This window comes from Neofelis nebulosa, chromosome 10, assembly GCF_028018385.1.
Source record: "Neofelis nebulosa isolate mNeoNeb1 chromosome 10, mNeoNeb1.pri, whole genome shotgun sequence".
In the NCBI taxonomy this organism is placed as follows: domain Eukaryota; kingdom Metazoa; phylum Chordata; class Mammalia; order Carnivora; family Felidae; genus Neofelis; species Neofelis nebulosa.
In genome coordinates this window covers 113,152,132-113,178,151 of record NC_080791.1, presented here as the reverse complement: position 1 = coordinate 113,178,151, position 26,020 = coordinate 113,152,132, and the positions used below count along the sequence as shown (strand labels likewise).

At 58.5% G+C, this 26,020-nt stretch overlaps 1 protein-coding gene across 2 annotated transcripts in view; it reads right to left on the bottom strand.

Moving 5' to 3' along the window:
- OSBPL5 (oxysterol binding protein like 5) overlaps positions 1 to 26,020 on the bottom strand; it is an 80,885-nt gene that overhangs the window by 43,189 nt on the left and 11,676 nt on the right. Inside the window, exon 1 of one of the 2 annotated variants that reach the window (XM_058690000.1) lies at positions 10,650 to 10,783. The exons of the other annotated variant lie outside the window; for it this stretch is intronic. The gene's annotated coding sequence lies outside the window, so the exon portion shown is untranslated. Of the gene's footprint in view, positions 1 to 10,649; positions 10,784 to 26,020 lie in introns of those variants that run through there. 2 annotated transcript variants of the gene reach the window in all.

The following is a 26,020-nucleotide window of genomic DNA, read 5'->3' as shown; positions in this document are numbered from 1 at the left end:
GCAGCCCCTGCCCCGCCCCCTCGGGCAGCCCACAGGCCCCTCCCAACCCCAGCGGCCGAGGACGCAGTCCCAGCCTAGACCAGGCAGAAAACTGGCCCAGACTTCGCAGATGCCAGCCCGTCCCCTGGGGAGGGGTCGCCAGGCAACGCGGCAACACCGCGGCCCCACGACTGAGGTCACCTCCCAGTGTCCCAGCAGCAGCCTCTCGTTCCCACTCACCAGTCCCACTCAGCGGCTCCTGGAAGCCCCTGGAATCGGCCACCGAAGGCCCCTCTGCCTCCAGAGCCACGTCACCTACACACAGTCCCAGACACGTGGACCGAGAGCAGACAATGCTGGGTGATGGCGGGGGCTCTGATCCTCGCTGGTCTTGGGGACGACGCTCCTCTCTTTAACCGATCTTTCCAGCCTCCCGACTGTGGCAAGGGAGGAGGGTCTGGTCTTTCCGGTGCTGACCTCTGTCTAAGGGCAGGTGGCCGGGGCGTAGACAGCAGCCCTGGAGGCAGGGTGTGGGGGTAGCCACGACCCAGGCCAAGGCCAGTGTTTTGTATTCGCCTGCTATTTATTACAAGCGGTGAGGATTCAGCAACTCAAATGTTCTTTTTAGATACAAAATAAGTGGATTTAAAGAGCCATGTTTTAAAGTAAAACAAAGTCAAGCCACAGAAAACTCCAGAAGCTGTGTCCTGAAAATGCCAGAAGCTGCTGAGTATAGAGTCCCGCCCCGGTCAGGGACCCTGTGCTTCCTTTGGCCAAGCAGGCCCAGGCCTCGGATGCTGTGGGTTCCCGTTCCCGGGGTCCCAGCCAGAGTGGCCTCCTTTGCCGTAAAATAAAATGTAAATGCTGAAAGCCACACAGACGTTCGTTCGGCGTCGCGGGCTTTTTTAGACACGCCCCTTTGCAGTCACCCAGGCCAGAAACCCAAGCTGTCCCGCGGCTCAGGGCCCCTGCCCTGACCGCCTGCCCTCCCGGTCCAACCAGACCCACCGCCCAAGGTGCACCTGTAGGACCCAAGCCCCAGGCCCGTCCACTTGGAAACATTTGCCTCTTCTTACGCCTGTTCCTCAGTCCCCTCCCTGGCTCACAATTTATCTGAAGCCCCCAGCGTCCGAGCCTCTGGACGAGCGGGGCACTGGAGCCCCAGAGCCCCAGCCCCAGGAGCCCGGGGGACTTTCCCGAGCTTGCACAGAGCAGACCAACCCCCTGAAGGTCTGGGTTCGAGGGAGCGCTGCATACCCGTTGGGTGCTGCTAGTCTCCGTGAGGGTCCCCACTGGACCCCGGGCCAGAACGAAGAACCCACAAAGAGCAAAGCCTCTGAGCAGCCAAATCAAGCATCACATCACAGGACACCTCCGTTCAGGGTCTCGGGCGGCTCACTGACCGAGCCCGGGGTCTCCCTCGGCACATGCTCACGCTGGGCCTGTACACGCTTCTAACAATCTTACTGACCTGGTTCCCTCGGTGAGAGCGGACTAGAAGCAGAAACAAGCCTTTTAAAGAAGAAGATAAAATAACCAAGAACCCTCCAACAAGAAGCATAAGAAAAGGAGCCTGGGGCCATTCAGTAGCGTGGACAAGCCGTCACGGCCACGTTGGCAGGTGGGAGGCCACGCGGGGAGGTGGTGCCCCTCCCGGCCACATCGCGCACCTCGCCGAGTCTCGGTATAAAACGGGATGAGAGTAGGACTTGCTGCGTAGGGTTGTTTAAAGGATTAAAGAAAACAGCTCATTTCAAAGCCTTCAGAAAAATGTGAATCACTATTAAAATTAATCGTAACGATCCCACAAGAAATGTCGCTGGGAAAGGGTTCAATTATTTCTTGCCTATCCCCAAGGTTGCAAGGCATCCTGTGGGTATAACTCACTGTGGAAAGATTTCCACTGAATGTGTTTCAAGGTCTGGTGCTTAGTGGGGTGAGCTGCCCTCGCCAGGGAAAGCCCCGTGTGGCCCGAAGGAGTGGGTCCCCGAGGGCCACGCACTGTCCGGGGTTCCTCCTGCTCCAGCAGGCAGACCGGGGCGGCCGGGGCGTCACCCTCCAGGCTCAGCCCCGGGAAGTGATGAATGGCCACGTCGGGGAGAACAGGCACACCACAGACAAACAGCATGTTCCTTGCGCTTTCGAGATTTAAAAATAAACTGAAAAGCAGACACGGTTCAAAATAACGACCAGGTTGGTAAGACAGTCATTGGCCTGTGTGCCTTCCTCCTGCCGTTCCTTAAACCGCAGTTTAAAAACCGACCGCCAGTCCCGGAGGCCCTTCTGGCAGAAGGCGGGAGGAGAACCTGGTGGCACCCCACGGGGGGGCTGGCGGTGGTCTCGAGGGGGCAAGGACCCGCCCCGCCGCACCAAGAGGGACGGGGACACCCGGATGCACCAAGAGGGACGGGGACACCCGGATGCACCAAGAGGGACGGGCACACCCCGATGCACCAAGAGGGACGGGGACACCCGGATGCACCAAGAGGGACGGGCACACCCCGCCGCACCAAGAGGGACGGGGACACCCGGATGCACCAAGAGGGACAGGCACACCCGGCCGCACCAAGAGGGACGGGGACACCCGGATGTACCAAGAGGGACGGGCACACCCGGCCGCACCAAGAGGGACGGGGACACCCGGCCGCACCAAGAGGGACGCACCCATGTCCGCTTTACCCGGAAGAAGCCCCTCCCCCTTTGGTGCTGACCTGGGGGTTCTGGGCAGGGCCCTTACGAAGCTGACGTGGTCCGCCCCACCCAGGTGCTCCCAGGATTGCCTGCTCTTCCCACAGGTGCTCCCGGTGCTCTAACCGCATGGGCCGAGGCCGCTGAGCTCTTCCCCTCCTCCCCTTCCTCCTCTCCAGGGTGGGTACGGGTCCCCACACGCCCCACGCCGCCTGGCCAAGGATGCCACACAGCAGCCACCCACCTGGTGTGAAACGGGGAGGGGCAGGGGACCGGGGAAGACGCCCCCCTCCTCCCCCCGCCGGGCGTTCCAGAGTGCAGGGCCGGAGGGCAGACGCCTGCCGGCTCTGAGGGCTCCGCTCAGTGGGCATCAGCACCCCGGCCCACCGGGGCATCGTCCGCACCCACCCTGAAGGAAGGGCCGTGTTTGGTTCCATAGGGGCCACCGTGGAGGGACGGCAATTCCGGGGTGTGGGGTGTGGCCGTCACGTGCCCCGAGGCGCCCACCTCTGGCTCCCGGCCAGAGTGTTTCCACCTGGGGGCCTCTCTGCTCCAACCGGCTCGGGGCAGAACCCTCAGCTGGACCCTGGCCATCTCTGGTTCTGGCTACTTTTGTTCCCCACCTATCGAGGTGTAAGAGAAATTTGTAAGATCTTCAAAGTGCACGTCACGCTGCTCCCATGTCCCTACACATCGTGAAAGGACCCCCCCCCCCCCCCGCCCTGCCCCTGCCTCGAGTACATCTATCACTTTGATATTTATCTTTTCTGTGGAGGTGAAAACATCTAAGTTCTACTCTCCTAGCATGTTACTTCTTAATTTTTTTTTAGGTTCATTTATTTTGAGAGAGAATGAGCATACCAGAGGGGGAGGGGCAGAGAGAGAGGGAGCCAGAGAGAATCCCAAGCAGGCTTTGCAGGCTCACCGCACAGCCCGACGCGGGGCTCGAACTCATGAACTGGGGGATCATGACCTGAGTTGTGATCAAGAGTCAGATGCTTAACCCACTGAGCCCCGCCCCGGGTGCCCCTCTCTCGGCATATTTCAATGACACAATAGTGTTATCCACTGGAGCCACGATGTTATAGATCTCTGGTTAACAGAACGTTAACAGAACGTGCTGGTCACTGAGGGACCCCTTGGGGACCCTGGCAAACATCTATGTAGCATGTGCCCCTGCGGTGGGGCCATTCGGCCTGTAGCCCCGGGCCAAGGGCAGGGAGGGGGAGGCATGTCCCTCTGGTGGGATGGGAGAGCCTGTGGTCTTCCCACAGGGACAGGATGTGTGGCAGGTGGGGCCCCAAAGCCAGCAGAGTCGGTGGACTTGCTAAGAAAGTGTGTCTCTGGAGCCCAGGACCCTTGCCCTCCCAGTGGACGTGGCCTCTGCCCACCCCCCACCCCCAGCCTGGGCCTGGGTCCTGGGAGGAGCCCCCGCTAACCAAATGTTGTCACTTCAGCTCTGCCCCTGCTGTGTGTTCTTTGCCCCAGCTGCTCGAGGGGACAGGCTGACTCCCCCCGACACGTGCTGGGGTGTCCCTGGCAGCCACCTGGCCACATCCAGCCGGGCCAATACCCCAGGGCGGCTCCTGCCTCGTGCCCCAGGAGACCCCGCACACACAACACGCTCCTGGGAGACGACGGAAATGACCTGAACGTCCCTCGGTAGGAGGGACATGATGTGTTCTTTACACAAAGCAGAGAAAATGAACAAGGACCGATCACTTGTGACAGGGCGGCTCAGGAGCCTGCGTACGTGCGTTTATGCGGTTCTCTGCTACTCCAAAATCACGATGGAACCAGAGAGAGCACGAGGGGAGCATCGGCTGGAGGCGCCTGCATTTGTGTGTGGGTCCATCCATATATAGTCAAAACACAAAAACACGCCTGGGAACGTCCGCTCACAAACCCTCTGGGAAGCAGGGCCCTGAGTGGCTCAGGGCGGGCGGTCCGGGCCCCTGTGCTCTACTGGAGCTCCCAGCCCTTAAACTTGAAGCAAACAGAGCCAGATGTTGCGGCCTCGAGGACAGAGCCGGGGGACTGGTTGTATTCTTTTGTGTGGTTCCGGTGTTTAAACATTTCACAATCATTAACCACTCACCAAAGTTTTAATTGGTGATAAGGAGACCGTCCCTCCCTGTTCCCAGCCGCGCCTAAGCTGAGGGCCGGCTCTGCACTTTCAACCCCGCTCTTGCTGCCGTGATGGCCCATTTCACAGATGGGAAAACCGAGGCCTGGAGCTTAAGGGGCTCGCCCAGGGTGGGCGCCCGGCCTGGTGAAGCGTCAGAATCGGGCAGGGACTCCCGCCCAGTTTGCCGACCGCCGAGCCTCCGTTCTAATCACCGGGCGCTGGGCATCCGTGCGGTCGGACGGGTCACCGCACAGAGTCCCCACAGGAAGTCAGGAGCACTTTCTACAGGAGGTGTTTGCAGACCGGGGCATCCGGCCTCACGAGCTCCAGCTATCTGCCTGCCTCTGCGTGGAAAAACAAAACACCCAAAGCAAACAAACAAAAGCAGCGGCTCGCCGAGCAGCCGGGAAAGGACAAATGACGTTCTCCCAGCAAGTGTGAGAGGGAGTCGGGGGCTCAGACCGGAGCGAGTGGGCCCGGTAGCAGAAGACCAGGCACATGGGAAGGGAAAGGGCAGATGGTCGCCCCGGAGACCTCAGGCTCCACAGAGAAGGTGTCCGGCCAGGGCTGAGCCTCCCCGAACGTCCGGTCTGCTGTAGGCACTCAAGAGCTTTCCAGGCAGGGAACAGCATATGCTAAGGCAGAGAGGTACAGGCGACAGGTCCTACCCCCTCCACCGCACGACACCTATGGCCCAGCTTTGGGCTTTAATGCCAGGTCCCAGCACCCCCGAGGCCCTTCTGTGCAGCTGGCCTCGGGTCAACACGGACGTCTGGTTCCTGACCCACAAGGGGCTGGGCCAGAGCCACCAACTGGAGGCGGACGCTTACCCAAGGGGCATAGCAGCCCCTCTCCCGACTTCTCGCAGGACTGCTGTGGCCTGTGCTTACAAGCGGGGAAAGGCAGTTTTAGGAGGTAAACAGATTGCCATCAGGAATCCCTGAGCCAGATCTTCCTCGGCCAGGCCTCCAAATCCGCCCTGAGCCCTAACACCACCCACCCCTCGGTCCCGGCCAGGCCTCTCCCCGACCCGAAGCCCCAGGTCTGTGCCAGGCGCGGGGGGCCCGGGTCAGGATCTCCTGTTGTTCAGTCACCTCCCTGCTCAGCCGGGCCCCAGCAGCCCGGGGAGGGGCGGGGGAGAAGGGACAGGGATCCCAGGAAGGACAGGGCTATGCTGCTACCCCAGTGCTACCCCAGAGACCACGAGAGGGCTCTGTTCTGGGGCGCGCTGCGGAGAGGTGAAAACAGGGCACCCCTGCCTCCCAGGCTTGGGGTGAGGAGCCCACAGCCTACGCCCAGGGGAGGGCCGTGCCGGTAAGGGCATCCCAAAGGCCTCCCCGCCTCCAGGGTGGCCGAGCACTGGTGGCAAATGAGAAGAACCCGAAACCCAGTCCCAGGCATGACAAAGCAGCCAAGGCACAGGAAGCCACACCCCACCGACACCCCGTAAGCGGCGCGGGCCCCTGGCAACAGTTCACGTCCCAGAGCAGGGGGACTTCAGATCTGCGTGCGGGCTCTGGGTTCGGGGGCCTTCCTGACGAGTGGGGTGGAGTCTGTCCTAGAATGGCCTTCCTGTTGGGCCGCTCGTGGTCCCCTGGGGCCGTGGTGGCCCAGGGAAGCTGATGTGTCACCGCAGGCCCTCTGAAGGGCCCTCTGTCATATTCGCCCCAATAGGCGGGCAGGACACCGGCCCCCGTTCCTCCCCAGCAGCAGCTGGCCCTTTAAGCGACCCTCCTGGTGCCTATTTACCCCAGCAGGCGGCAGGATGATGCCACCACAGGGGCCCCCTCCCCTCGGCCTGGATGGCCTGCCCTTCTTGGAAATGGCTCTTCCCAATGTGGCTGTGGGTGAGGGACAACCCAGTCTGCTGGCCGGCAGAAGACCAGGAGGCCCTGCTCCCCCTCCTCCCTCCGCCTCCTGGGGACTTGCCTGTCTCCACAGCAGAGCGTGGCCTGCGCCTGGTTTCCAGACTCCCCTGGCCTTGGCCTGTGGGACGGGGTATTCCCAGATCCCCTCCTCAAGGTGTCATTAAGCCTTGTGCACATCCCTGTCACTGGGCGGGCACTGATCAGCCGTGGGGGCCTCATCTTCCCCTTGAGCCCTTCGTGCCAGCCAGGGTCAGAGGGGCTGAGGCAGGCCAGGCCACCTCGCTTGCCAAGTAAAACATTAGGCGTTCCTCCCAGGTAAGCCCCGTGCGCTCTCTATTTATAATTCAGGAATGACAGTCACCCTGGGGAAGGCGGGAAGCTGGGCCCTTTGAATATGAGCACATCCGGTGAAGCCAGGGGACAGGGACGGGAGATGTGAGAGATTCGGGACAGTGTGGGGGGAGGGCATCGCATCCAGACACTGGCTCCCCCAGGCAACGACGATCCTAGGGCTTCCCGTGACCAGAGCGCCTACTACGTGCCAGGCCCCGAGCACACGTTCAGCCAACAAACGAACAACGACCACCCGTGCTAATAGTGCCCGCCGTGGGCCCGGCTCTGGCCCACCTGCTCTCTCCACAGCCAGTCATTCAATGAAACCAACGCGGAATGGAGATCGTTGAGACACGGATCAGGGCTGCTAAGGAACAAAGCACGGCCCCCCCAGCCACGGGCACTGTCATCGGGGACGGAGGGTCTCCAGGAGAAGCGACACCCGAGTTGAGGTCTGAATCAGCATCCTGGGCAGAGGGCACGGGGAATTCAAAGGCCCCGGAGTGACGGAGGCTGGGCCTGGGGCTGGACGCCGGCGGGGGAGACCCGACAGAGGTGGACGGGACCTTGGGCGGCTCAGGAAGGAGTCTGGAATTACTGGGAGATCAGTGTGAATCACGGGGCACTCTAATGGGGAAGCTATGTGATGTGGTCTATATTTTTGAAGCTCATGCTGGCTGCTGGCCGGAGAAGGACCAGAAGGGCAGGAATGGAGCCTGCTGGGTGGCTGGTGTGGTCCAGCGGCTGCTGGAGGACAGCCAGGGCCGGGCCTGGACAGAAGAGTGGACATCAGGTAGGCTCCACCAAGCCCTGGCTTTGACACGTGCGACAAAGGCCCCCCGCGTATCCTGGATCCCCTAGAGCCAGCCGGCCAGCTCAGGTCCCGAGCGGTGGGGACCGTCTCTCCCTGGCTCGATGGCCTAGATAATGCTGCCAGTTCTCCGGTGGCCCTGGGCCTCCCGGGGGGCCCGGCCGGACGGCTCTGGGGCCCTTCCTGGGGTCATCGTGCACCCCTCTCTGCGGCTTCAGGATCTGCAACTCCCTCCCTGAAGCTCTTTCAGGCTGCCCCACATCTTGGGCCCCCGACTCTCCTGGTGCCGGGAAGACGATTCCCCAGCCACCTCGCCGGACAAAGAACTCTAGGCTGGACCCATCGTCGTGCCCCTGTCCCCAGCCCCGGTCCGCGTTTTCAGTCGGGCAGGTCCTGAGCACACAGCTGGTGCCCGCTCACAGACGCCAGGCCAGCATCAGCCAAGTTCACGCCCGCCTGCACACGCTGCACGCCGGGGCCCTGGTGTGGAAGGACCGCCGTGCTAAGAGAACCAGACGCTCCCAAGTCCGAGTTCCTCGTATTCAACCGTCACTACCGCCCCTGCAGAAGTTCCATGGTCCGCCCGGACTGCTCCCCAGGTGAGCAGCCTGTCCAGGCTGGTTTGGGACCCTCAGACAGCTCATCCTTCGGCTGTTAAGTTCTGTTTCCTTGGCCTGGAGGCGCCGTCGGTTATGGGGCAAAGCCGGCACCCAGGGCCATACCCGGTTCCTTCGCGTCAGGACGTCAGGGTCCTCTGCCAGGCACGGTGCGCCCCTGCGCTCGGCCCCCTGCGGCCCATCCCGGGGTTCGGGCCTCCCCCATACGCCTGTGAGCCGGTTCCGCACCGCTTCGCAGGGCCGGCTGCACACCTGTCGCCTGAACGACAGCCGGGAAAGGGGCGGGGCACGCTGCTGTCACCTTGGGTCGCGTGTACGTGTGCTGGCACACTCACAACCGGCTCAGCCACAGAATCAGCAGAAAGCACAAGTCCCCAAAACACAGCTGCCGAGGAAGACACATAACAGTCTTCAAACCGCCAGCTTGTCACTGGGGGGGGGGGGGGGGGGGTCCTCCCTCCCCGAGCGCAGCCTGTCGGGTTACTCTCCCAGCTCGGGAAGCTTCCGGGAGGAGAGATTTCAGGAGAGACATTGATCCTGGACGCTCTCAGCATAGTAAATAAAACCCACCCTCAGGGGGGAGGGCTGCATTCGGCCTTCTGTAAAGAGCCAGCAGCAGACCTTGGAAGACGAGATTCCAGATTCGTGGCCCCACTCCGAACCCCACCCCCACCCCCTCCCCGCCCCCGCCAGGCCCGGCCCAGGAAGGAGGTGCCACTTGGCCTCCGGGATGGACCGCCCAGGCTTCCACATCTGCACAGAAGGTCAGAGGGTCCTCGCCCGGTCCATCTGTTCCGTCACCTTTTCTAAACACCGCCCGGCAGGACACCCCAGACAGACAGACACCCTCGGCGTCCGCCTCCCTGGCACCCGGGCCCTGCCCCACACACGCGTGCTGAGCCAGCACACAATAGAATCTGCAGATCTGGAGCTTGAAGCCTGAAGGGGAGCCGCCGGCAGGCGCCCCCGAACTGCCTGCTGCTCGCAGAGCCTGTCAAGTTCAAGGAGCCAAGGAAGTGGGGCAGAAATGCAGCCAAGAGACCACTCAGCCTGCGACTGCCGAGCGCAGGGTTTTTGCTGACTGGGACCTGGTTCCCTACGGCGCACACAGGTCCAAGGACACACACGTCCAACCCAAAGGCTGTGCCCGCGTCCCTGGCTGTGCCGCCCTGGGCCTGCCCCTGGCCTGGGGGCTGTACCCTGGGGACAATCACAGACGTCCGCCTGTAAAAGGCATTTGGAAGGGGCTCAGGCAGACATATAAATTATTTCTAGCGTCGACAGAGCGGCAAGTTAGTCAAATCCTAGGAAGGAAAAGAGCAGAAATCCAACCAGCTGCTCCAGCAAGGCCAGGCCTGGCTCGGCTCAAGGGTGTGTGGGGGCAGAGAAGCCACCTCGCCCCTGGAGGGCCCTGTCCACACCCCCAGACACTCGAAATCCTAACTCCAGCTGGCTTCTGACAGCAGAGGGCCCAGCCCAGGGGGGGAGGGGGCCCTGGCGGTGCCGGGAGGAGCCCAGTTGGTGAGCGGCCCTCCAGGGACTGCTGGCAGCAGTCCCCCCCCACACACACACACACCGCGTCCCACCCTCCCAGGAATCCTCAGGTGCACAGGACCCTCCTAGACTCGTGTCCCTCTCCCCGCCCCAACACTTCCTGACCCTCTGTCTCCCGGGGGCCGGTGGCCTAGAGACGGTGGCTGGGGCTGGTGGGTGAGGCAGGGGTCCTCCCTCCCTCGCGCTGGGGGGACCCACCCACGGCCGCCCTCGGAACCATCCCGCCCCTGCGCTGCCGGCTGCGGGATCCAGACCCGGCCCGCCGCGGCACACCCCCCCCCCCCCACCTCCGCGCCCAGACCCCTCTCCCCCACCAGGGCCGGCTGCGTGGGGGGCGCGCAGGCCGCCCCCCCCTCCCCGCACTCCCGCGTCCCCGCTCCCTGGGGCCCCGCCGCCCGGCGGGACTCGGGCCGCGCGCGCCGCTCCCCACGCCCGGGCCCCACCCGCGCCCCGGCCTGCGCGCGCCCGGGACCTGCCCCCCGCCGCGCCGCGCTCCCCCTCCGCGCGCCGGGCCGGGGCTCCCCGCGGGGCTGCGTCCCGCTGCCCGGGCCCCGCGGGCCTCCCGGCGCAGGGCTCCCCGGACCCCGGCGGCCGGCCCGCGGGGCGCCCCGGGCCCCTCCCCGGGCCCTCCCGGACGCCTCCCGCGCCCTCCCCGCCCGCCGCGCCCCTACCGTGCCGCGACTCGGAGCCGGCGGGGCCGGGCGCGCGGGTCTCAGCTGGCGGCGCGGCCCGGCTGCAGGAAATGCCAGAGGACTGATCCAACCGCGGAGCCCGGGGAGGGAGCGGCGGCGGAGGGAGGAGGGAGGAGGGAGCCGGGAGGGGAGGGGGCGGGGAGGAGGGAGGGAGCGGGAGGAAGGAGCAAGGGAGGAGCGGGGAGGAGCGGGGAGGAGGAGGGAGGGGGCAGCAGGGGGGAGGAGGAGCGGGTAAGGGGGAGGGGCTGGAGGGCCGCGCTGGACCGGGGCGCAGGGACCCCAGCCTTTCTCGGCCCCCCTCTCCCTGGCCTGGCAGGTCCGGGGTGGGGCCACCGGCCAGGCCGCCCAGGCAGGGTTGACGGTGGTGAGTGGGGGGCAGTCTGGGAGGGCTCTGCCAGAGACAGGAGAGTGCATGCGGGCCTCCAGACCACCCTAGGGGAGTCGGGGTACCCCCTCTCTCATCCTGAGCCCAAGAAATGGTCATCATTTTTGTCCCAGTCACCGACGCTCCTGGAACCTAGGAGGAACCCCAGAAACCGGAGCCCTTTGTCCTTGTGCTACATGTCTGCTCTGACCCGCCCCCAACCCACACCCCGTGTTTCTAATGCAACTCAGGACTCCTGCTAGGAAGCCCCGGCTCCTGCAGATTTCCTTCCGTGTGTCCCCCGACATCCCTCCTGCTCCCAGAGACCCTATTAGACCCCAAAGCCCCTTTGCATAGAAGAGACCTGCTGAACAACCCCAGCTGGGAGCTGAGGAGTGAGGCCCTAAAGTGCTCTGAGCTCCTTGCTGGCCCCAGGGTCTCCCCAGCCCTGGTCTCCCAGACTGAGGTGCTCTAGAACCTTGGTCTTGAACCGCCCAGGGCCCTCCCATAGTAACTATCCCCCAGAGACCCAGACTGGCCGAACCGGGCCCCTTCCAGGCATCCCCAGACCAGGTAGGACACGTAAGGGCACAGACCTTTTCCAAGCAGAAACCCTCTACCTGTTCCCTTCCAAGGGAAGAAGCTGACCCTCAGCGGAGCCCCAGCCTCCTACCCCAGGCTCCTCCCCCAGCCTCCTTCCCAATCTGAAGCTGCTGGCCCACACAAGTGTTTCCACCTTTTCATTTTATGTTGGGCCAAGAGTGCCTCAAGGGCGGCCCCTAAGCCTGAAGGTCAGGGGGATGCAGTCAGGCCATCAGGAGACAAGCCTGGGATATTTGCCTGCCCACAGGGACCCCTTTCAGCTCCAGGGACTGTAGAAGGCACTGGGGGGTCCCCTGCAGGAATGCCTACCTTCCCTCTGCCGCCAGCCGGCAGGTGGGTGGCCTGGACCAAATCCCTTCCAGCCTGAGCGCTCTGCCCACTGTTAGACCAGGCAGTGGTTCCCCTGGGGCGCAGAAGCACCAGCGACTGATGGCGCTCAGAGGGGCCACGGGCTGGGGTGTGTGATGCCTGGGCCTGCTCTGGGCTCCCTCCACCCCCACCCTCACCCCCAGGGCTAGCCTGCCTGCTCCTACCCCCAGAGTCACCTTGCAAGGCCTTCCCACGCAGAACTGCTCAGACAAGATGCTCAGGGCCATAGTGGACCCCCGTCTCCAGGAGAGGGTCTGCTCAGTGCGCAATGCAGGGAGGACAGAGACCACCCTGGCCAGGACGGCTCTTGGAAGCCTCTGCACAAAGCCGGGGTGTGGTGGCCAGGAGCCTGGCAAATTGCTTGCTGCCGGGCCAATCTACAGGGGACTGAGGAAGAAAACAAAGCTGTTGGCCCCCGGGGGCGGAGGTCCCAGGGGCCAAAGTAGGGAAAGTTTCCAGTCACTGATGATGCTGGCTCTTGGAAGCCAGCTTGATTTCACAAAACGGCACTGCTGAGGGTGGAGGTCAAAGGGACACCCGGCCAAGAATAGGGATGGGGAGGGGGGAAGCCCCCCTCCAAGGTGACAGAGGCGGGTGGGTCAGAGGGTGGAGCCTGACCTGATGCACTCACTGGGATGGATGGCCAGATGGCCACATGGGAAGGGAGGAGGGGGACACGCTACCGGCCCCGGCACCTGGGTGTCAGGTGCCCCGTCCAGCTGCACGGCTGGGACTGGACTCTTCCAGGGGGGCCCCCTTCCAGCTTCTCGCCTGGTTCTGGGGAGTCGGCCCGATGAAAGGGGATGCCGCCCAGCTCCTGGCAGGTGACCTGTTCCTCTGGGCCTCAGCGCACCTGCCCGTCAGATAGAGGCAGGGTCGGGGCACCGTGCTCAGTGCAGGAAACACAACTGTGAGGAGGCTGGGCGATGAGCGGAGCACAGAGGACAGCCGCCTAGAGCTGCTGGGGCCCGAGCGAGTCCGGGCACCCCTGTGCCCTGCTGTCCTCACCTAGAAGTGGGGACGAGAGTGGCCCTCCCTCCTCCCCAGCTCCTCGAGGCCCAGAGTCCCCAGAGGGGGAGCAGACTTCTAAGGCGGACCCAGGGGGAAGGAACGGCTCGCACTGTCCCTGAACAACGGCCACGGGCTTCTTACTAACTTCCAACTCGTGATAATTCCGCCAGACCTGCCTGTGAGAAGCAAGATCTTTTATTTTTTATTTTTTTTTAACGTTTATTTTATTTTTGAGACAGAGAGAGACAGAGCATGAACGGGGGAGGGTCAGAGAGAGGGAGACACAGAATCGGAAACAGGCTCCAGGCTCTGAGCTGTCAGCACAGAGCCCGACGCGGGGCTTGAACTCACGGACCGCGAGATCATGACCTGAGCCGAAGTCGGCCGCTTAACCGACTGAGCCACCCAGGCGCCCCAAGAAGCAAGATTTTTAAAGGCTCCTTTGCAAACGTGGCCTTGACTCTTGAGCGAGTGGAATATAATTGAAAGCTAAGGCAGCTACAACCTCAGCCGGGGGCGACGTGGCCTCTCCTCTTGAGGCGACGCTGGTGATGTCTGGGGACATCCCAGGGTGTCGGCCCTGGAGGGGGTGCCCCCGACATCTAGTGGGTAGAGGCCGGGGATACAGCTAAAACCCATCGCCACACAGGACTGCATCCCATGCCGGGAACCATCTGTTTCCAGAAACCCTGCTGTAGAATAAACTTTTGACTGTTGGGGTCAGTCCTTAGTTCCCAGCGGTGGCTCGGTCTTTGGGGATCACCCAGCTCCCCCAGACCTCCTGTTGATGTACCCACACCCTATCCCACATTCCGTGCTGAGGGACTCTGGACACACTGAGTCGGTTAAACCACCCAAACGCCTTAGGAGGCAGGCGTTATCGTGACCGGCTCTGTTTTACAGATGGGGAAACTGAGGCACAGAGCCGGGAAGAAAGCTCTCACAGTGGGTGAGGATTCACTCCCAGCCCTGTGCTCTGAACCCCTCCACCCTGTTGCCCAGTTAAAGGAGAAGCAGGCCCAGAAAGCACCCCTCACAAGCCCCCGCCCTTTCTGTTGTACCCGGCTGTCCCCCTGGCAAGGGCTGGGGTAGCCAGGACAGGATGGAACATACCCGGGCCTGTTTCAGAGAGGGTGCCTGCAGGGGTGGGCTGCCGGGGGCTCCGGCCTCTGCAGGGCCAGGCACTGGTGGGCCGTGGTCCACGGGGGAGGAGAGAGCTGGACCAGAGGCATGACAAGCCGCCTCCGTCCCAATCTTTCCAAGCTAGCTCAGGCTGCAATAATGATTTCTTCCCATTTCTCAGGGGAGAAGACTGAGGCCCAGGTAGTAAGGGTGCCGCTGGAGTTAGCTGGGATCCCCTACTCCTACTGGGCCCAGATCCCGTTGCCCTGGGCAGCAGCGGGGCAACCTGGGGGGTTGGCCAGGGCGGGGGAGCCTGACCCCCTCCCCACATTCCGAACAGGAGAACTTCAAAGCCCACATGCTTTCCAAACACAACAGCTGATCAGAAAAACACTTGTGGCGTTTATCAATGCCTCACCATGGGCCTGGCGCTGTGTCCCCACTTTCCACGTGTGACCCACTGCACCCCGGCTCCCTGTAGGTGCGGGTCACCATAGCAGTGAGGAGAGGCCATCAGCTGGGGGCCAGGCAGCCCGGAAGGACTGAGGCGGGGCTACATGTCAGGCCGGCCCTGCCGGCTGCTGGAGCTGTTCCCCGGTGCAGGAGGCGGGCTCTCCCTCTCCTTCTCTGGACTGGGCAGGACGGGGCGGGATGGGACGGGGCGGGACGGGGCAGGACGGGGCGGGACCCGTGTCTGCGGCTCAGCGGCTCAGTTCCCAGAGCGAGAGGGGAGGTGGGGCCTGGGGTGGAGCAGAGAGGTTCCTTGTCCCCTGATGTGGCCCTCTTCCTCCACGAGCTGAGCCACCAAGCCAGGTGGGGGACGCAGAGCAGGGGCCCTTTTCCGTTGTCTCGTTCTCTCCGGGGAACCGGTGAAGTCCAGCCACGGAATCGGCCTGCAGAATGCCGGGGAGGAGGGGGAGGGCTGCCGCTGTGCTGGGGGATCCTGAGCAGGCCTGCTGCCTGGGTGGCACTCACACGTGCCCCCCTGCTCCCCTGCCTCTGCCCTTCGCTGGGTTACACGAGTACCCATCCTCCCGAAAGACACGCCTAAGCCCCTGATGGAGACCGACGCCTGCGGGTAATAGAGACGTGGCATTTCCCGTCTCTCGGCGCGACACCTGGAGGAACAAGAAGGTGCTATTTATAGGGCAACACCCCCTATAAATGTCCAGACTCTGCGTCTGGCCCTCCTGCCTGGGGTCAGTGCCTGCGGCACCCTCCAGAGCACTGAGCACTGAGAAGGGGGCAGGACCACGGTGGGCACGGCTGAGAGGTGGGGTGACGCGCCTGGGGAGTCTCGCGGGGTCGCCCCGAAGCACCCTGAGGGTGGGCAGCGCCTGGAGGAACGGGGCCAGCTGGCTCGCCCCCGGCCTCGGGCTCCTGCAGGGCCCTCCTGGAGCTGAACATTTCTGCCTGCTGCTGACCTCTCCTCGGGGCGAGAGCAGCATCCGGAAGCCGCATTCAGCTGGAGAAGGCGCTGGCCGTCCTCGGCGCTCCTTGGCCTGTGGATGCGTCCCTCCGTCGGCCCCCGACCTTCCGCCCTCCTGTGTCGCTGTCCCGAATCTCCCTCTCCTTTCTCGCATAAGGACACAGTCGTTGGATTGAGGGTCCACCGAGATCATCCAGAATGATTTCAGCAGGAAGCCCTTGACTTCATTACACCCGCAAAGACCTTATGTCCAAATCAGGTCACAGACTCAGGCCCTGGGGGTTTGGGCGTGGACCTGTCTTCCTGGGGGACACACGTCACCCCACGACAGCAGGTAACCTCAGGCGTCTTGCGTTTGCCCGTCGAATACCCGCAGTGCTTGTATGGGCGAGCCAGTCCTTGGCTCGGGACCTTCTTTCCCTTTCTAAATGCTTTTGTTCCGATGGGCCTCTGGGTGGCTCAGTCGGGTGAGCGTCCGACTCTTGATTTCGGCTCAGGTCATGATCCCAGGGTCGTGGGATCGAGCCCCGCATCAGGCTCCACACTGAGCCTGGAGCCTGCCTGGGATTCTCTCTCTCTCCCTCTGCCCTCCTCTGCGTGCTCTCCTCTCTCTCTCTCTCTCTTCCTCTCTAAATAAATAAATGCTTTTGTTCTGAGTCTCCATTTGAGGACACAGCCTCAGGGTCCTGGAAGGCATTGACCAGAGCAGATCCAGGCTGGACGTCTATCCCCTGCCCTCCCTACCTGGTTCCAGACAGGAGGGAGTGGGCAGCGAGGGCTTTTCCTGGAGCACTGAAGGCTGAGCCTTCCCTGGGGCCCGCGCTCTAGGTCTTGTCATCACGAGCCGGCAAAAGGGATTTGGCAAGCCCACTTAGGGGCTGAGAGCCGACTTTCTAGAGCCTGCCCTTGGGAGAACCATGAGGAATCTGGGAAATCGTCTCTTCTCTGTCGGGGAGGGCCCGGGGCCGCTGCCTCGGGACACGCGGACAGTGAGCACTAAAAGAAAAGGTTCCCAGGCAAGATCTGCCTTCGGGACTCGCGGCCACAGCGGCCACTGGGTGCCTGACGGAGGTGCTTCGTCTCAGGATGCGGACACTGTCCCCAGGAGGGCAGCTCTGCAGACTCCCAGCGCCGGGCCTGGTGGCCGTCTCCGATGCTGCTCCCCTGGCCAGGGCACGGCCTGACCTGCCACTCTCTTGCCCGGGGCTGGCTTCGGTTGGCAGGCAGCACTCGTGCACCAGGAGGCAGACGAGAAGCCTGGCAACAGCACGCACAGGTAACGGAGGACGCGGGGAGGGAAGGTCACACGGGTCACGTGGCAGGGCAGCCTCAGAGCACGGGTCGCTCGGGGCCCTTCTGGTGTCCCTGCAGGAACACCGGGACACCCCGCCGCTGACAATGTCTACACTCGCTTCGGAGGATCTAGAGCGGCAGTTCTCAAAGCGTGAACTTGGAGCCCTCCTGGGGCCGCTGAGACCGTTCCAGCGGTCCAAAGCATGACAACACTCGCTACGCTTCCAGGATGCTACTCGCCTCTTTCACCTGTGTCCTCTTGCAGCTTACGGGGAATTTTCCAGAGGCTACAGCCATGCGAGGTCGCAATGGATTGAACACGGAATCAGGTGTGAGAATCCAGCTGGCTTCCGTTGAGCCAGATATTAGAAAGACTCTCAAAAACATGTAAAACAATTCCACTCTCTCCACTAAATACTTTTATTTTGGGAAATACAGTCTTTGTGAACAACGCGCTATTTAAGAAGATAAATAGCGCATTATTTATGTTAATATAATGGGCTTGTCACTGTATTTTTCAATGAATCATTAAATATATTTTTTAATTGGAGTAAACGTTGATGAACTAATCTATAGAAGCAAATGTTCTTTGTGGTCCCGTTGATTTTCCTTAAAAGGGAAAGAAAGGATCCTGAGATTAAAAGGTTTGAAAGCCACTGATAACGATGAGGCTGGAAGGTGGATTATAAAGATTTCAGTATGGCTGGAATGACCTTGGGCTTTGGAGTCAGGACGATGTGGATCTAGGCTTGGCCACTCCCACCCACTCCTCTCCTGCTATTATCATCATCATCATCATCATCGACACCATCGCCATTGTCACCTCCGTCATCGTCACCATCACTGCTGCCACCACCATCATCCCCCCACCACCATTATGGTCAAAGTCACCACTACCCTTGCTGTACCAAAGTACCCGACACATTTAAATGTAATCTAACAGGGGCTCCCGGGTGGCTCAGTCGGTGGAGCGTCCGACTTCGGCTCAGGTCATGATCTCTCCATTCCGGAGTTTGAGCCCCACATCAGGCTCTGTGCTGACGGCTCGGAGCCTGGAGCCTGCTTCGGATTCTGTGCCTCCCTCTGTCTCTGCCCCTCCCCAGCTCATGCTCACACTCTGTCTCTGTCAAAGATAAATAAATTAAAAAAAAATTAAATGTAATCTAACAAAACATGTAAAAAGTCTGTTTGCCGAAAATGCAAAACACTGATGGGAAAAAAAAAAAAACACTGAATAAGAAATAAATGGAGAGACATACCATGCTCATGAACTGGAACACTTAATACTGTTGAATGTTAATTTGCCCCCAAACTGATCGATAGATTCAATGCAATCTCAGTCCAAATTCTGGTAGAATCTTTTCATATAGAAAATGACAAGCTGATTCTAAAATTTACACAGAAAATCAAAGTAACTGGAATATCCAAAGCTGTTCTGAAAAAATGTAATTGGAAAACTCACACCACTTGATTTTAAGACTTACTCTAAAGGTAAAGAAATCAAGATTGCAGTATTGGGGGAAGAACTGACACAAAGGTCAATGAGGCAGAAACAGACCCATACATATATGGTCAATTGACTTCTGACAAAGATACAAAGGCAATTCGGCAGGGAAAGGAGAATCTTTTCGGCAACAGTATTGAAACAAGTGGACAGCCACGTGCAAAAATAAACACACATAAGCCGTGGTCCACACCTTTCACCTTAACCAAAAGTCAACTCAGCATCTATCCCAGACCCAGAGACATAAAAGCACAAAACTCCAAGGAAAAACACAGGAGAAACTCCTTGTGACTTTGTTGGGCCGTGGTTCCTCAGCTATAATACGAAAAGCACAATCTGTACCAGCATAAGATGATACACCGGACTTCAGCACCTCATCAAAGTTCAAAACTTCTCCTCTTTCAAAGACACTGTTAAGAGAGTAAGAAGACAAGGGGTGCCTGGGCGGCTCAGTCGGTTGAGCGTCCGACTTCCACTCAGGTCATGATCTCGCGGTTCATGAGTTGAGCGTCCGACTTCCACTCAGGTCATGATCTCGCGGTTCATGAGTTCAAGCCCCACGTGGGGGCTCTGTGCTGACAGCTCGGAGCCTGGAGCCTGCTTCAAAGTCTATGTCTCCCTCGGTCTCTCTGCCCCTCCCTGCTTGCGCTCTGTCTCTGTTTCTCTCTCAAAATTAAATAAACATTAAAAGAAAACTTTAACGACATTAAGAGGACAAGCCACAGGCTAAGAGAACATGTTTGCAGAACACGTATGTGATAAAGGACCAGTATTCAGAATATATAAGGAATTGTCAGAACTCACTAAGAAAATAAAAGCAACCCACTAAAAAGGGGGAAAAGATCTGAGCAACCATCTTACCAAAGAAGGCGTACCCGTGGCGAATAAGGCTACAGAAAGGCTTTGCTCACGAGGGTGTTACAGACGGAAGCCACCATGACATGCCGCTACGTGCCCGTTAGAGTGGCTGGAACCCCCACCACGCAGGCGAGGAGCCCCAGTGCTGGCCCGGCTGTGCAGCAGCAGAGCCCTCACACGTTGCTCGCAGAGGCGGCAAAGTGCGTGTGTGTGTGTGTGTGTGTGTGCGTGTGCAAAATGGTGCAGCCGCCTGGGATGACAGTTTGGCGGTTTCTCCTAAAGGAAAGCACACACTGACCATGGGGCCTGCCCATCCCACGTCTGGGTATTTCAGTAAAAACCTACACCCACACAAGGCTCGATTCATAATTGCCCAAGACTGAAGCAACCCAGTGTTCTTCACAGGAGGGGATAAGCCAACTGTGGTACGTCCATTCAGCGGAGAGCTAGTCAAAGGAACAGAGCGCAGACGGGCCCGACAACACGGCTGAGTCCCAATGCCCTGCAAGTGGATGGAAAGTCCTATGTGCGGCATGACGCGTGTGGCGTTCTGGGAAAGGTGAGGTGTAGGGACCGGAGCCACATCGGTCTTGCCAGGGGCTGGGGGTGGGGGTGCACCGACCGCGAGGAGACACCCGGAGGTTCTGGGGGCTGTCGGAACTGTCTTTACACTACGGCAGACGTGTGCAAAGCTCAAACCGCTACCCCCTGAAAAGGGCGAACTTTACAGAGTGTGATCACACGTCACAAAAGCGTGTCGGGGGAACGATGGAAAAGTGTATATACGTAAGTGGTAAGCAACAATGTGAAAGTAAGTAAATACGGTCCGAACATCAAAAAGGAGTGAGTAGGACGGGCTCGGCTTGCCCGCACACACCAGGCCCTGCGAGGGCTCCGGAGAGGGCCCCGCATGCAGGACCAGCTCCAGACCTTCCCAGAGATGCTGCCGGGCCCGGGGTCCTATTGCCAGGCCCAGGCCGGGGGACCCAAGCCCTCAAAGGTGTGGCTCCCAGAACATGGCCAGGGGGCAGGGGACGATGGAGGTTGGTCATCCGCCGAGGCTGGTGTGACAGCCCCGTGGGGCCGGCGCAGGTCAAGGCAGCCGCAGATACCGCGGGCCGCGGAGGGCAGGCTGGACACACATGAACGTCCGTGCCTCAGAGCCTCTGGAAGTGTCCCTAGAACCGGGAGTGTGCCCGGTCGGGGAATGACCCCAGCCTCGTCCGGGCTGGGAGAGGAGACACGTCCGTCACTGCAGGCCTGAGTGTCCTCTAGCTGGTCCTCTCCAGGGGCGTCTGGCCGCGAGCGTGGGGCAGTCCTCCCAGACGCAGCTCCCGGCGGGAGGCCTGGCACCATTCCCAGCATGGGCATGTGCAGCGGGGGGGCAGCCGGGGGGCGGGCAGGGCCTGGCTGGGCCCGCGGCTCCTGTATCCCCTTGGGGACAGGTAGACTCCAGAGGAGGCCTCTCGTGGGCACAACCAGCGGCCCCCACTCCCTCTCCTTCCTTCCTGCTTCCTAACGAAAACCATTTCCTTGAAGTCCACACCCTCCGTCTGGCAGAGTTGTAACTCTCCCTTCCAACAACTGACCATAATTGCCTTGATTCTTATTTGAGGCCTTATTTTGTGGGAAGAGCCTCAGCCCGTGCAGATTGGGGAGGTTTATATTTCGACCGTGGGCCTCTAGACGCTCAGCCAGGCCCAGGACGACAGCCACGCACAAGGAATGGAGCTGGACCCCTACCTTAGGTCACGCACAGGCCGGGCCAAGCGGGTGACAGACCTAAGTGTGAGGCCGGGAGAGAGCGCAGGCACCAGCTCCTCTGATGACGGTCTTGGCGATGTTTGCCGGCCAGTCTCCCCAGGCAAGAGCAGCGGACACTAAAACTAACAGGCGGGATCACAGCCAACGGAAGTTTCCGCTCCGTGAGGGAAACCACCAATCAAACGGTAAGGCAACCCCCTGCTTGCAAGATGTTTGCAAATCGGACATCCGACAGGGGTTAGTATCCAAACTATATAAAGAACACCTACAGCTTACTATCAAGAAGAAAAAGTAACCTGATTTAAAAATGGGCAGAGGACCGGAACGGACGTTTCTCCAAAGACACACAGATGGCTGCCGGCACGGGAAAGGACGCCCGACACCCCTCACCAAGGAAATGCTCGCACCTGTCAGAGTGGCCACAAGCAAAAACACGGACAACAACAGATGCTGGCGACGAGGATGTGGAGGAAAAGGAACCCTCGTGTGCTGTCGGGGGGGATACAAGTTAGCACGGCCACTGTGACAACAGCATGGAGGTTCCTCAGAAACTTAACAAGATAGAACTAACGTGTGACCAGTAATTTCACTTTTGGGTATTTATCTGAAAAGAAAAAGAAAGAGAGAAAGAAAGAAAGGGAGAGAGAAAGAAAGAGAGAGAGAAAGAAAGGAAGAAGGAAAGAAAGAAAGGAAGAGAGAAAGAAAGAAAGGAAGAAAGAAAGAAAGAAAGAAAGAAAAGGAAAGAGAGAGAAAGAAAGGAAGAAAGAAAGGGAGAGAGAAAGAAAGAAACAGGGAGAGAGAAAGAAAGAAAGAAAGAGAGAAAGGAAGAAAGAAAGAAAGAAAGAAAGAAAGGGAGAGAGGAAGAAAGAAAGAAAGAAAGAAAGAAAGAAAGAAAAAGATGGGGCGCCTCGGTGGCGCAGTCGGTTAAGCGTCCGACTTCAGCCAGGTCACGATCTCGCGGTCCGTGAGTTCGAGCCCCGCGTCAGGCTCTGGGCTGATGGCTCGGAGCCTGGAGCCTGTTTCCGCTTCTGTGTCTCCCTCTCTCTCTGCCCCTCCCCCGTTCATGCTCTGTCTCTCTCTGTCTCAAAAATAAATAAAAAACGTTGAAAAAAAAAATTTAAAAAAAAAAAAAAAAAAAAAGAAAGAAAGAAAAAGAAAGAGAGAGAAAGAAAGCAAGAGAGAATGAAAGAAAGAGAGAGAGAAACAAAGAAAGGAAAAAAGAAAGAAAGAAAGGGAGAAAGAAAGAAAGAAAGAAAAAGAAAGAGAGGAAGAAAGAAAGAAAGGGAGAGAGAAAGAAAGGAAGAAAAGAAGAAAGAAAAAGAAAGAAAATGCTAATTTGAAAAGCTGTCTGCAATAGCCAAGATATGGAAACGACCTAATTGTCCGATGGATGAACGGATAAAGAAGATGCTATACACACACACCACGCACGCGCACGCGCGCGCGCACACACACACACGCACGCACACACACACAGGAACATTATTCAGCCATAAAAAAGGAAATCCTACCATCCGCAGCAACACGGATGGGCCCAGAGGGTATTACAGTAAGTGAAATAAGTCAGAGGAAAACACCGTATGGTTCACTTCTACGTAGACCCTAACAACACAAAATAAACACACAAAGCCAAACAGGAACCGACCACAGGAAAGAAACTGGTGTTTGCCAGAGCAGAGGGGAGGGGGGCAGGTGAAGTAAGAGAAGGGGACCTGCAAAGAACAGACTTCTGGGCACCTGGGTGGCTCAGTCGGGCGAGCGTCCGACTCTCGATTTCAGCTCGGATCACCGTCGCACGGCTCGTGAGACCCAGCCCCGCGTCGGGCTCTGCGCCGAAAGCGTGGAGCCTGCTTGGGATTCTGTCTCTCCTTCTCTCTCTGCCCCTCCCCCGCTTGCTCTCTAGACCTCTCAAAATAAATAAAAATAAACTTTAAAGCAAAAAGAAGTGCATATGGTTAAAACAAAACAAACAATAACAACAACAAGCACAAATTTCCAGTTGTAAGATAAATAAATAAGTCACCAGGAAGTAAGGCGCAGCTCGGGGAATACGGTCAACAAGGTAGTGGCCCCGGTCAGGTGACAGGCGGTGCCTGGATTACCAGGGAGATCGCATCCCAACGTATGAAAACACCGCATCGCAATGTTGTGCCCCTAAGACAAAAAAAGAGTACTGCGTGCCAATTACACTCGGAAAAGGAATATATGTTGGTAACCGTCGTAAGTCTCACCCTTAAAATATTGACAACTGATCGTTGATTTCTCTTTGGCAGACGCCATTTCTTCCCACTGTGTATTTTTATCAAGTGTCTTGCTTCAGCCCAATAATTCCCTAACTCAGGGACACCTGAAATGGGACACTCACCTGCTCGACCCCATGTGACCCAAGGGACTGGTGGGTTCGCTCATCAGACGTATTAAAGGGAGAGCACACCGGCCCACGTCTCTGCAGTTAGTGCAAATGTCTCTCCTGTGGCCGCTCTCTGGTCCCTAAATCGATCTGTTTTCCCAGTTTCCGATTCCAGCTCCAGACAGAACACACAATCAATGTCAAGCGAGCAGCATAGCCCAGCCACGGGATGCTCGGCAAGAGATAGATTCCGGGTGACCTTTCCCTCCCAACCCTTCTAAGTCTCGATGTGTCAAAGTAACAAAGTGTATTTAGATACAATTTAACTGATAGGGCTCTTCAAAAACAAAAAACAAAAACCTTCCCCTAGTTAAGGAAGTGTATTTAGATACAATTTAACTGATAGGGCTCTTCAAAAACAAAAAACAAAAACCTTCCCCTAGTTCTGCTTTAAAAGAGAGAACATAGTCACAATTGATGTTTATTCTCAGACTCGTGATAGTATGATTTCATGTCTTTTTTGTTGTTCATTTCCTGGAATAAAGGGAGGAAACTTAAAAACAAAAAATCTAGACTGACACGATTCCACCAGACTTTGTGAAATGATGGGAATGTCTGGTAAGCTCTGTGGCCCACTTTGGTGGCCACCAGCCACGTGTGGTTTGCCAAGCACTTGGAATACAGCCGTGTGACCGGGGAACTGAATCTTTTTTTTTTTTTTTTTTTTTTTTTATTTCTGGGACAGAGAGAGACAGAGCATGAACGAGGGAGGGGCAGAGAGAGAGGGAGACACAGAATCGGAAACAGGCTCCAGGCTCCGAGCCATCAGCCCAGAGCCCGATGCGGGGCTCGAACTCAGGGACCGCGAGATCGTGACCTGGCTGAAGTCGGACGCTCAACCGACTGCGCCACCCAGGCGCCCCCGGGGAACTGAATCTTAATGAATATGGCATCGGTTTGCCTGGGCTAGGGTGACCAGCGGCTGCTGTGACAGGCCACACAGGACTAGACTCTGACAAGCTGTTTATCTGCTTTTCTGCAGTGACCTCTCTCCCTTCAGACCCCAAACCTGGTTAGCAGGTGAAAAGGCCCAGGGCAAAAAGAAACTGCCCATTAAGATGTCAGTATGATTTGGGGCACCTGGGTGGCTCAGCTGGTTGAGCGTCTGACTCTTTTTTTAAAATTTTTTTTTTTAACATTTATCTATTTTTTGAGACAGAGACAGAGCATGAACGGGGGAGGGTCAGAGAGAGGGAGACACAGAATCTGAAACAGGCTCCAGGCTCTGAGCTGTCAGCACAGAGCCCGACGCGGGGCTTGAACTCACGGACCGCGAGATCATGACCTGAGCCAAAGCCGGCCGCTTAACCGACTGAGCCACCAAGGCGCCCCTGACTCTTGATTTCTGCTCAGATCATGATCCCAGGGTCGTGAGATCGAGCCCTGCATCAGGTTCCACGCTGACAGCATGGAGCCTGCTCAGGATTCTCTCTTTCTCCCTCCCTCTCTCTCTCTGCCCTTCCCCCTCCTCAAAAGTAAATAAACATTAAAAAAAGATTTCAATACTCCTGAAAGCAATCTACAGACCCAATGCAATCTCTAGCAAAATCCCAATGACTTTTTTGCAGAAATAGAAAAATCCATCCAAAAATTCATATGACATCATGAGGACCCCCGAACAGCCAAAACGATACTGAATGAGAAGAACAAAGCTGAAGGATCTACGCTTCCTGATTTCAAAACTTCTGACAAAGCTACGTTATCAAAGCAACACGGCAGTGGCATAAAGACAGACGCACAGACTGATGGAACGGATGAGAGCCCAGAGGTCAACCCTCACACGTGGTTGAACAATCTGCAAGATTCTGCCAGATTCTGCCAAGACCGTCCAATGGGGGGATTTTCAGGAATGGTCTTGGGGGTACCAGACACGCACGAGCAGGAGAGTGAAGTTGGATCCTACCTCACACCATGTACAGAAATTCACTCAAGACAAGATGGATCAAAGCCCCGAACGTAAGAGCTATAGAAAGAACGCCCAGAGGAAAACACGGGGGGAAAAGCCTCATGACCCTGGGTTGGGCAGCAATTTCTTGGATGTGTTGCCAAGGGCACAGGCAACAGAAGAAAAAGTAGACAAACTGGACTTAAGACTGAAAACTTTTGCGCATCACAGAACACCACCCGCCGAGTGAGAAGGGACCCACAGAAGGAGAAAATCTCTGCACACACCGGACGAGGGATTAGTATCCAGCATACATAAAGATCTACAACTCAACAACAACGGATTCCATTTGAAAACAGGCAAAGGGCTTGAAGAGACACATGAATGGCCAATAAGCACATGGGAAGATGCAGGACATCGCCAGTCCCCAGGGACATGCAAATCAAGGCCACAAGGAGATACCGCCTCATGCCCCTCAGGACAGATGGTGACTGTCAGAGGAGCAGCGCCCTTCCCGCAGCTCCCAAAGCAGCTCCCCCCGAGCCCAGGCAGGCGTCCACGGAGAGTGTGGTTGGTGCACTGCAGCCAGGGGAGATGTGGAAGAAACAAATGTTCACAAAAGCCCATAGTGATGGCCTATTTTGTGTCTAAGGGAAGCCCAGACAGGCCGCAAAACGCTATTCTGGGTGCATCTTGGAGGGCATTTGACCTTAACACTATAGGACCTACCCAGGGCTC